This window comes from Schistocerca cancellata, chromosome 9 (assembly GCF_023864275.1).
Source record: "Schistocerca cancellata isolate TAMUIC-IGC-003103 chromosome 9, iqSchCanc2.1, whole genome shotgun sequence".
NCBI lineage: Eukaryota > Metazoa > Arthropoda > Insecta > Orthoptera > Acrididae > Schistocerca > Schistocerca cancellata.
This window is the reverse complement of record NC_064634.1, coordinates 320,487,192-320,499,382: the sequence shown is the minus strand read 5'-3', so window position 1 is coordinate 320,499,382 and position 12,191 is coordinate 320,487,192. Positions and strand designations below refer to the sequence as shown.

General features: G+C 43.2%; 1 pseudogene; it reads right to left on the bottom strand.

The window, feature by feature from the left end:
• Positions 1-502: 502 nt before the first annotated feature.
• LOC126102534 (5S ribosomal RNA) lies at positions 503-620 on the bottom strand (annotated as a pseudogene).
• Positions 621-12,191: the final 11,571 nt, after the last annotated feature.

The window sequence follows — 12,191 nt, the reverse complement described above, 5'->3', positions numbered from 1 at the left end:
CTTTTTTCCATTTCCAGGAGTGTAGATATTGAAGCTGCATGCGAGATTTTATGGACAAGACTCAGTGCATGTACGAGCATAAAAATTTAATTCTATCCTTCTATCCACCGACAGACTGACCTCCCGATGTAATCAAAAACTCGAGAGAAAACCTTTAGTTCGCTAGTGCGTAAGTTCATCAGTCATAGTCGTCGGTGGAGACTTTAATCATCCGGCAACCAACGGAGAAAATTACAGTCTCGCTAATGGTGTGAGTTAAGAGACATCCTGTGAAACATTACGGAATGCCATCTGTAAAGCCTAGATAGTACTCCGTCTTCAGGCCACGAGTGGTCTACCGGGACCATCCGACCGCCGTGTCATCCTCAGTGGAGGTTGCGGATAGGAGGGGCGTGGGGTCAGCACACCACTCCCCAGGTTGTTATGATGGTATTCTTGACCGCTACTATTCGGTCGAGTAGCTCCTCAACTGGCATCACGAGGCTGAGTGCACCCCGAAATATGGCAACAGCGCATGGCGGCCTGGAAGGTCACCCATCCAAGTGCCGACCATGCCCGACAGCGCTTAACGTCGGTGATCTCACGGGAACCGGTGTATCCACTGCGGCAAGGCCTTTGCCAGAATAGATAGTTCGGAACCCAATTCATGATGGAAATGTGTTTGACCTAAGGGCAACAAATGGATATAACCTCTTTGAGGATGTTCATATCAAAGTTTATATCAGTGACTATGAGTCGATTGTGACAACAGTGATTATCAAAGTACAAAGGGCAACTGATACCAGTAGAAAGTTTTAAATGTTCAGTAATCTAGATAAGAAGGCAGTAGTGTCTTATCTCAGTGAGAAAATTGAAACTTTTAGCACAAATCAACAGCATGAAGAGAAAAAAATTTAAAACATTAGCTGACCATGTTGTGAGTAGTTATGTACCTAGTAGAACAGTTCATAATGGGAGCAATCTTCGTGATATACAGTCAATGTAAACAAACTTCCAAAGAAACAGAGACTGCTCAATAACAATTGTAAAACGAAGCATATGACTATAGGCAGAAGATGCAGAATGAAAGCATTTATCTGTCAAGAGATGCTGAATGAAACGCGTGTAGCTGTCAAGAGGGCAATACCTGACGCCTTCAATGACTACTGTAGCGGAATATTGTTGAATGATCTTTCTGTTAGTGGCACATGATTTAGCATGCAGTCACTAATGGATGAGGCATGAACTGAAATTGACGGTAGCAGAGGAAGAGATGAAATGCTAAACTCTGCTTTCACAGGTTCCTTTACAAAAGAAAAATCAGGAGTACTGCGCCAATTTAATTCTCGTTTCACCGAAAAGTGAGTGAAATAGAAATTAGTGTCAGTGGCGATGAGAAATAACTAAAAAGCCAACCAACATGAATTCCGGAAACATCGAGCATGTGAAACCTAATTCGGACTCTTCTCATGTGACATACTGAAAGCCTTGGGTAGTTCTCGATTTCTTAAAAGCAGTTGGCTCTTAACCACATTTATGCTTATTGTCAGAAGTACGTTCGAATGGTGTGTCAAGTGATAATTGTGAGTGGATGGAGGGTTTTTTGGTAGGGATGATGCAGAAAGTTATCTAGGACACACAGTCATCATTAGATGTACAAGTTACTTCGGGTGTTCCCCAGGGAAGCGTTTTGGAACTGTTGCTGTTCATGTTGTATATTAATGACCTTGTGAACAACATTAATAGTAACTTAAAACTTCTCGCAGATGATACAGTTATCTGTAATGAAGTACTGTCTGAAGAAAGCTGCGTAAATATTCAGTCAGATCTTGATAAGATTTTAAAGTGGTGCAAAGATTGCTAACTTACTGTAAATATTCACAAATGTAAAATTATGCACTTCAAAAAGCGGAAAAACGTAGTATCCTATGAATGTAATATCAACAAGTCACAGTTGGAACCGTCCAGCTCATACAGATATCTGTGCGTAACACTTTATAGGGATATGAAATGGAAAGACCACACAGTCGTGGGTAAAGAACGTGGCAAACTTCGATTTATCGATAGAATACTGGAGAAATGCAATGAGTCTACAAAGGAGACTGGCTACAAATCACTTGTGCGTCCCATTCTAGAATATTGCTCGAGTTTGTTGGACTCGTTCGAAATAGGATATACAGGGGATATTGAACATATACAGAGATGTGCAGGACGATGGGTCACAGGTTTGTTTGATCCATGGGGGAGTATAACAGAGATGCTGATGAGACTGCACTCTTGAAGATAGGCATAAACGATCCCGAGAAACCCTACTCACAAAATTTCAGAAACCGGCTATAAATGATGACTAGGGAGATACTACAATCTCCACTACATATCGCTACCGTAGATATCGGGTGGATAAGATTAAATTAATTACAACACGCACAGTGGCATTAAAACAATCATACTTCCCACGTTCCTTACGTGAATGGGTCGAGAAAAAACTCGAATAACTGGTATAATGGGACGTACCCTCTACCATGCACCTCACTCTGGTTTGCAGAGTATTGATGCAGATGTAGATTTAGATGTAGGCATTCAGTCCGAAGTGTGGAAGGTTGTAGCAATACACTTCCTACTTGCTTTGGACACAGATGCCAGTGCTTGTACCCCGTCATGAACTTCGAATAATTTATCGCGAAAATAGATTTTTTTTGCTTTTGTGGATAACTAATGTAAACTTCTTGTAATTAACTTCTACTCACAAGGGAACCTCCCCATCGCACCCCCCTCAGATTTAGTTATAAGTTGGCACAGTGGATAGGCCTTGAAAAACTGAACACAGATCAATCGAGTAAACAGGAAGAAGTTGTGTGGAACTATGAAAAAATAAGCAAAATATACAAACTGAGTAGTCCATGCGCAAGATAGGCAACATCAAGGATAATATAAGCATAGGTGCGCCGTGGTTTCGTGGTTAGCGTGAGCAGCTGCGGAACGGGAGGTCCTCGGTTCAAGTCTTCCCTCGAGTGATAAGTTTACTTTCTTTATTTTCGTAAACTTATGATCTGTCCGTTCGTTCATTGACGTCTCTGTTCACTGTGATAAGTTTAGTGTCTGTGTTTTGTGACCGCACCGCAAAACCTTGCGATTAGTCGACGAAAGGACGTGCCTCTTCAATGGGGACCGAAAACATTTGATCGCAAGGTCATAGGTCAATCGATTCCTCCACAGGAAAACACGTCTGATATATTCTATACGACACTGGTCACGGCATGTGCGTCACATGACGGGAATATGTTGTGGATCCATCTAACTTGTACACTTGGCGAATGGGTAAAAGGATTCTTCTACCTTTCCCGATTTAGGTTTTCTTGTGGATGTGGTAATCACTCCCAAAGAGTGATGAAAACATAAGAGTTTGTGACATAAACTGAAAACAAAAAATTTAAATTTCTACTCGAGGGAAGACTTGAACCAAGGACCTCTCGTACCGCAGCTGCTCACACTAACCACAGGACCACGAAGCTCCGGAGCTCACCCTCTCCTTGATTTTGCTTATGTTACGCATGGACTACTAAGTTTGTATATTTTGCTTATTTTTTCATAGTTCCACACAACTTCTTCCTGTTTTCTCGATTGATCTGTGTTCAGTTTTTCAAGGTCTATGCACTGTGCCAACTTAGAATTAAGTCTGAGGGGGGTGCGATGGGGAGGTTCCCTTGTCAGTTTACCTTTCTTCTAGTCATTTTAGACCATGAGCTGTGGAAAATGGAACAGATGAGCGAGAAGCTCGTTAAACTTTACAACCGACGAGAATGACTGGACTGAGAGAAAACTTAGCAGATAAGCGACGAGATGAAGCGTCATGGAGTCTCAACCGCGAAACCTGGAGCAACTGGACACGGCACTGGAGTCAGCGTGGCCCCACATCCCTGTTAGTACCTTCCAGAACCTCGTTTATTCTTTTCATGCACGTCCGCGCTCCAAAGTGTGGTTATTCAGGATTTTGACTTGTGGCCACAGTAATGTGATTGCACCGTGTAATTTTCTGCCCTGCTGCACATGTAAAATCAGTCTAAGGATCGCCAGCCTCGCTTCGACCCGCAACACAGGGTTAAACGTCTCATCACTAAAAAGTAAGCAGTTAAAAGCGCTGTAGCTCCTTAACTACTTTACGGAATGATTCTGAAATCCCACCACTCGGCTGGAATATGTTCGCCGATTCAAAAATGGTTCAAATGGCTCTAAGCACTATGGGACTTAACAGCTGAGGTCATTAGTCCCATAGAACTTAGAACTACTTAAACCTAATTAACCTAAGGACATCACACACATCCATGTCCGAGGCAGGATTCGAACCTGCGACCGTAGCAGCCACGTGGTTCCAGATTGAAGCGCCTAGAACCGCTCGGCCACCGCGGGTATGATCGCCGCTAACAGTTCAATAACCCCCATTATCTATGTGGTTACTAACAACTGACACCGATAGTCATAACAAGAAAACAACAGTACAGTTCGAAGTCAATAGGGAAAAAGCTACACAAAAACACCAAACTGAAATTTACCAGGAAACAAATGATTTTATTTGTTTCAGTTAACCCTACCCAAGTCCGTCGCTTTCTTCCAACACCATCTCCAGCTAACTAATGCCTCCATGCTGTGTGCTCTGAAGTCTCCTTCTACCAAACAATTCCACCATCACTAAAGCCCAACACTCGCCAAGAGAAATGGCAAAGTGTGTATTCCGTATTCCACACACACACACACACACACACACACACACACACACACACACACACAGGGTAAAGCACTTTGGATTCTGTCAATCTTGCGCACTGCACAGAGTAACTCGGCTGATCGTTAAGGATGACACATTTCCAACTTCTGACGTACATGATGGGGACACCAGCCCCACCGCAGAGGTCACGGAACGTTTGCACCTCACGGAGGTTGTCGGCCGACTCCTTGATTTCGCGAGTTCCAGACCGCTCCTCGTAATATTCAATATTCAGGATTTCCAGCCAATCGGAATCAGGCGTTGAACGCAGGCATTTTCATGGGCCATTTCCTTCTTCCGACAACAGAGCATCTGTAAAGTTCTGGTTCTTGGCAGTACTTTCAGCACTTTTTCTGCAACGGGTGGCGGAAAATACTGGCTATCATGGGGAAATGAGACGCACCTAAAATCTCCCTTGTCTGCTCCAATACACTCCCATTTAGGAGGGCTAGGAAAAATCAAAGCCCATCTTCCGCAAGTCGAACAGAAACACCTTCTTCCTCCAGCCGGACTTGCTGAGACGACAATATAACGGACTGGTTACCACACATGACGGCCAGGAAATTGTACTCTACAAAATGTAGAAACCACACATGTAAGTTTTGTATGATAAAATGTTTGATCCTTCTAATTTTTTTTTCTGTAGCCTACAGAAATTAAAAATAAACTCCGGTTCAGTTAGAGTATTTACCAGCGATCATATATTTACACAACTTATATCGCTTGGACATTGTATAAGGAAAATTTAAAGTTTACAGGTGAAGAAATACAAGACACTGACTGTTGAAGGTCCAGGAGTTCAGTGACCATCACAGGATGCAGCCAGTGACACTTGATGATAGCATGAGCAAGTTTCATTTCTGCTCCACAAGACATTTGCCACGGTAGCACAGATATAGTGAGGAAAAATTTCCAAGTCGTCATACGTAGTCGGGCACTGCTGACATTGTTGAAGCCGCGCGGCGTACAGCAGCGCGAGACAACGGGTTACCGAAGCGCAGCCACGTCGCGTGTCGAGAGTCCAGCGGCAGTGGCGGTAAGAAAAAGGCGGCTCAGAGCAGCTGGCGATGGCCCACCTGAGCTGGGGTGGCTGCTTAACACCGACTCCCCCTTGCCCTCTGGCCTGTTATGCCGCCCATCTTCATGGTTAACCAGGGGCTTGCCCCAGTTGAGAACTATGAACGTTAGAAATATGAATGTAGGAGCTATGAAACAAATTACTGGAAAGGACAGATAAAAAATGAGGTGACCTGGAATGTAGCTGGCATCGAAGTTCCTGTGACTAGTGCAACATCGAAGTTCCTATTGCTAGTGCAATAAAGAAAAGCAAACTGCAGTGGCACGGTCACATTATCAGAATGGATGAGTAAACACCAGCCAGAATTTTTTTTGAAATAAATGTCCGATGTAGAGGACCACATGGGGGGCGCAGAAAACACCGGATAGTGCCGGGAACAGAACCACACCCAGGAAACTGAAGCTGAGAAATGATGATTGTAGTGGTGGTGGTGATGATGGCGAAGATGGTGGCAGTTCACCAGATGGCTGATTCTACGGGCAAGGGTCACATGGCGTTGTCATCTCCACTTGTGGTGGAGCCGCCAAACATTTGTGTCCGTGGTCTCAACCATCGATACAGTTTTGTTCGTCTATGGCAAAGGTATATCAATTTTAAAATGTTTGGAAGGTGAGTATCAACAGTCGCCAAGTAATGTATACGTGTTTGATCATCACCTCCAAGACGACAGATTTCAGGGCCCCCTGTCAACGCTGACTTAACCAGCCTTCCATCGCTGGTCGACCCAGTTTGGTAGCAGTACTGAGTAATAGGAAGACGATCCTTAGCGTGGAATCTGTGGGTAGTAATAGACAGTAAATGCGACTGCACAGGAAACCACTTCGTAATGAGAAGTTAACTTATGTTTCCCTCCTTTTTAGAAATAAAGAGTCTATTAATCTGAATGTGTTATGTACAGATCATTTTGGATTCCTGCAGCTAGTCATCGCAACTTCTCTCCTTCCTTCTCTGTGTCGTTGCTGACCACCACAGTAACCGACACAACATATACTTTACCCATAGTGCTTTTATTATTGGTTGACAGAACGAAGACATTTGAGTCATTCTAAAGCACGGCTGGGCAACCAGCACTTCCGCAGTGCGGTGCTGTTCTTCTGACACAGGACTGGTCCACTAATTGGGTCAATTCGGCCCGCGGAACAAATTCATGGGCGAGAGAGCGAAGAGCTGCAGAATTTTTCTACGAAATTTTTAACTACAAGTATTGTAAAACGTCGTAATTAAAAAACCAATGTTCACGACTCTTAAATAAATTTAAACATCTGAAGATGGGGTGAATGTAAAATAAATGTTCTCTCAGAAACGCGTGTTTTGTGGTATAATTTGGTGGCGTGGAGCGTCGGAAAACGGGTGCCAGTCGTGTCAGTGCGTTACTCCATAAACCCTAACGTCGTGGACACTAACGTTTTAATTTCATGCCCAAAAAGTGCTGCTGTCGGGTCACGTGACGAGGTGACCCCTCCAGCTCGAGTAAGTATCCCACCCCGTCAAGAAGAGAGACGAAACTAAAAAACTCAATACTTGAGAAAAAGAAATCTATGAAAGTTACATTAGAAAAGTATACACTTCCTTTAAATTTCAAGTATGCAATTCTGGAAGTAAATTTCATTACAGTCCATACAACATAATATGGTCATGTAGTTCTCGTCGTATGTGAGGTAATTATTAACTATTTCTTTGAATTTTGTCACTTTTCTTGATTTTTTTTGAAGACTTTTATGTTTTTATGACCACTCGTGTATGCCACTTTTTCACCCAAAATAATAAACCTTCTTTTACTTGCTGTAGTATAATACTACATTCGAACTTCCATTAGGCAAAATTAGTACGTAAGTTAAAATGAAAGATGAAAAACAAGTTGAAATTGTTGTATTAGAAAACTAGAAAACGCGAAATTGTAATTTAAGAAAATTATTACAATTTAATAAGGAACATCAATAAGGACAATTTCAGGAACACAGTTTTCGAAGACATATCATCATAAATCGGCTTGTATATTGTGGCAGTACATTTATCCTAGGAAAGGGATCCAATATGAACTTCCTTTATAGAAAAAATTTCTATTTTTCTCTTGTACGCTATAACGCACGAAATTTCGTAATGTTTACAACAGCTGCAATAGCCAAAACAGTGTCTGTTGTTTCAGACATGCATGCACGTGTGAAGGACACTGTAATGTAAGATACAGACACTGTATAAATACCGAAATTGTAATAATCAACGATACTGAAAATGACATTCAACTTACCTTATTTATAAAACGTGTCACAACGCAGAAAGAGTTCTGTTTGAATGGACCATGCAAAACTGACAGTAGCAACGCTGAAGTGATATTGTTCTTGTCGTGGCGAATCGTCAAGTAGCCTACAAGAAAACTGACAGAACTGCCCCGACATTTGTGAGATAAGTTTTTCGTGCGCCTTGGGACGCTTCAAACGTATTTTTCAGTGACAACTAAAAATTTCCGTTTTCTTAATTTGTGTCACTTTTATTACTGGAGTGTGATACGTGAATAAAGCTAGCGGGTCACAAAATATTGCCCAAGCGCTTTCTAAACGGTCTACACTGGTGTCCAACCAACAAACCGAGATTTCCTCGTCCTGTGTCTATCTAATTCACGATATGATCGTACAAACTGTCAACTGTTCTGCACGGAAGATGGCATTTCGGTCAACGGTAAACCACGCCAACGATGACGTCAGGGCACCTATCGAACTGAATAGTGTTTGCCAGGTAGTCCCACACCCATAATCGCTGTGTACACACTCATAGACGGTGCAGAGGCACAGAGAAGTCTACAGGCTATCTGTGGTGGAGGGTCATAGGAAGAATGGAAGCAGGAGAGTTGCAAACTTACGTTGCCCGATGGCTTAACCTGAATCGTTCTGTTGTTTCTGGGATAAGGCCACAGCTCCTAGAGACCGAAACTATCACGAAGACAAGGGCAGAGCCGACCACCTTTGATATCAGAAAGAGAGGACCGTTATTTGGCTGTGAGGGCACGACAATATCGCATTAGTACTGCGCAGCAACTGACATGTGTCCTCGTAACGTCCGCTAGACTTGCTGTATCGAGGCAAACGGTGTAGAGAAGGCTTCGATAGAGTGGCCATCATTGTTGGAAACCTGCTATATTCGTGCCTCTGAAGTGTTTTTACAATATGGAACGTTTAGAGTGGAATCGTCAACAGGCCACGTGGACAGTCGAACAGTGGGCGAATTTCTTTTCACAGACGAGTCCCGATTTAGTATGGAGAGTGGTTCGCATATGAAGGGAACGTGGAACACGATTTCGAGAAGCGAACGTTGTGGAAAAAGACCGATATCCACGAGGTTCGCTAATGGTGTGGGCAGGAATTATGTCGATCACTAGACTCTTGTATGGGTGAATCGGAAAAGGTTTAACTGCTGACAGGTATCATAACCAGGTCTTGGGGCCTCATGTGCGGTTGTTGCGAGCTGCTGTGCGCTCCGACTTCTCACTGATGGACGATGATGTTAGACCTCATAGAGCACAAGTGATTGATATTTCCTTGGAAACGAAAGATACTGCACGTATAGTCTGACTTGCTCGTTCTCCCGATCTGGATCGCCTAGAGCATATCTGGGATGAGCTAGGGAGACGGGTTGCATCACGTCAGCATCCAACAACCCTCTCCAAGACTTGCGAGCAGCTCCACTGATGACATTATTCACAACATGCTCCGTCGTTGTAAAGCCTGTATTGCTGCCCAAAATGGTCACACACCACAGTGATCACATTAACCAGTCGTCGGAATGTGTGTGTGAATCTGTAAGTTGGAAACAAGAAGAACATTTTCGTTTACTGTTTTGTAAATTGCCGCTGTTTACATTCTGTATTTTTTACATTGTTTCTACTTTTCTATCATCTGTTTATACTGTTTTGTTGCAAAAAAGACGCAACCTTGCGAAATTTCCGTTCGTTGCTTTAATTTTGGACACCAGTGTAGAAAGCTACGGACATCTTCTTTCTTGTATCCACAACATACAATTGTGCTTCGCAAGAGCAATGTTTTCAAAGAAGCTGCTGAAGTCTCAGGTTGAATCTTTTCGTTTTAGAGCAACATATTTACGATGCTCAAACAGAACCACTAGTTGCAATGAATGAAATTTAATTACTGGCGCACCGTATCGGCCATTAGTGGAACGTTCTCTGCACAATCCGGACAGGAGGGCGCGAAGGGGGGAAAGCCAGAATTCAATTACCTCTCGGCTTTTTCTGCAGACTCCGTCGTAAGGAGGGAGCAAAAATATTTGTTTCCGCCGAATTCCCTGGTCTGCGTTTTAAGGGGAGCCGGCGCTGACTCGGCGGGCGGGCGGGCGCAAGGTGGAGACAGCAGAGCGCTAATCCTCTTACCGTTAGGCGCGCCGCGCAAATATGTCGCCGCGAAAACAACGCTGATTGCGCCGCGCCTCGCTGCGGTGCGCCGTCGACAGTCGATAGTCGCCGCCGCGGTCGCGGTCGTAGCGGCCGCTCGCAGTCGATAGGCGCACATCCCGCTGACACACTGCCTTACAAGCGCGTCGACGCCCTTACTCCGGGATGTCATTTGCATCTACAATTGATTCCCTGTCTTCACACCCGTGAATCGAGTTGGGTGCAAAGACAGGAAGGGGAAACGAAGGCCTCGATCAAGACTTTACGTTTCCTCTTTTCACATCGATAAAAATGAGTCGTCCAGGAGCACAAGAATCTTGGCGATGAAAACCGGCTGCCTACGTAACGTGCGCGTACGAGCGGTAGTCATAACCTTCTCTTATTACTCTAAAAAATTAACTTACGAAATGATTATTTATTTCTTCGTTTGCAGGTACTTTTTTTTCAGTCCTGGTACAGACGTGGACAAAACGAGCGAGACCTCTCGCCTTTTCGTTATGCTGATCCGCACAGCTTTAAAGTCTGCTACACAGCATAACAGGCAAGGCGACGAAGTGCTACCAACATACTGTGCACAGGCGTGAAATTGAAAAACTATCCGAAATTTGTCAGACTGTTTTCAATCATGTGTAAGACTATATTAATACTGATTAGTGTGTTCACCACAACACCTAAATATAGATATAAATGAAAGAAGAAACGCTAATTAGTATTAACTATACTAATAAAATTGAATTTCAGCTTATCGAGATAACATAACTGTTTTAGTGAGACAAAGTACCCCATATCGTTACGAATTAGCAAAATACTATGCGCATTCGGCCCCGAAATGGTCTGTGTCAACGTTCAGACCAGTCATACTGGATTACCGTTGCTGACCTACCATGAAAGTGTGCAAATTTAGCAAGGCGTGAAGATTCATAACGAAATTCAGTTAAAAATCATTCAGTGCCACACTTAAGTCAATTCAATTATTGACAGAAGCGGAAAAAGTAGGCAGCAACAAGTATGAAATTCTACAAGACTTTCGTATCGACATCCACAGGGCGCCGGTACAGAATAAAGGTAGCAATAAAACTTATTCGCGAGAATTTCTTAAAATTCCTTTACTGATAGTCTATCTGCCTCCATCGAGATTAGAATCGAAAACAAACCAGACCTCCCTTGCAGTAGCAAACTCCTTTCACTACGCTAACAGACAACCCAGGCAAACAGCCACCTATTATTGCCCCAGACATGAATAAGCCGGCAATTTCGCAATGATAATGGCAAAATGATCTGCATTTATTTTCTGTTGCACAGAGCTTTCTGAACACAAAAACATGAATTGTCCACCTTTATGTCACCGCTTATGTGACTTTCATTCGGGATGTTTATCGAAATAACAAAATACTGTTATTAGCGAGTAAATTTAGTAAGATAATTCTGCACCTCCCCAGGAAATAAACGGCGACGTATCTGCCAAACGTATTCTACAATGTTTCGAATTCTCCATTAGACGTGACACAGCCAGAAAACCTTCATTAGCCCAGGTGTTCCTTAAGGTAGCTAGCAATGGGAATGCTCGCACATTTAAAACGCGGTGGAATTATTAGTGGGATCTGAATTACCACGTGTATAGGCAAATGGATTTTATTTGCAATCCTGCAAAAGTGATTTAGATCGAAAGCGTAGCTACGATTAGTATGCTGATGTTTCGACTGCAGCTGGATCATTTCGAATAAAGAGTAGGGGAAATTATTATGCGGCCCTCATCTTCAGTAACTGTGGTAACTACTTCCGTTGTTAGGATTTCGTCACGTAAATCGGTAAAAATGGAACTAGTCTCACTTTCTTGACCGCCTATCTGTCTACCTAACCCTTAAAACCCGTTTACCTTGAGTACGGGTGGACATAATAAGCGGAAATGTATCGCACTTCCTGCGGTATACGGTCCCTTGGTGGTGTAAAAAAGTGAGCTATGTCAACGTAAT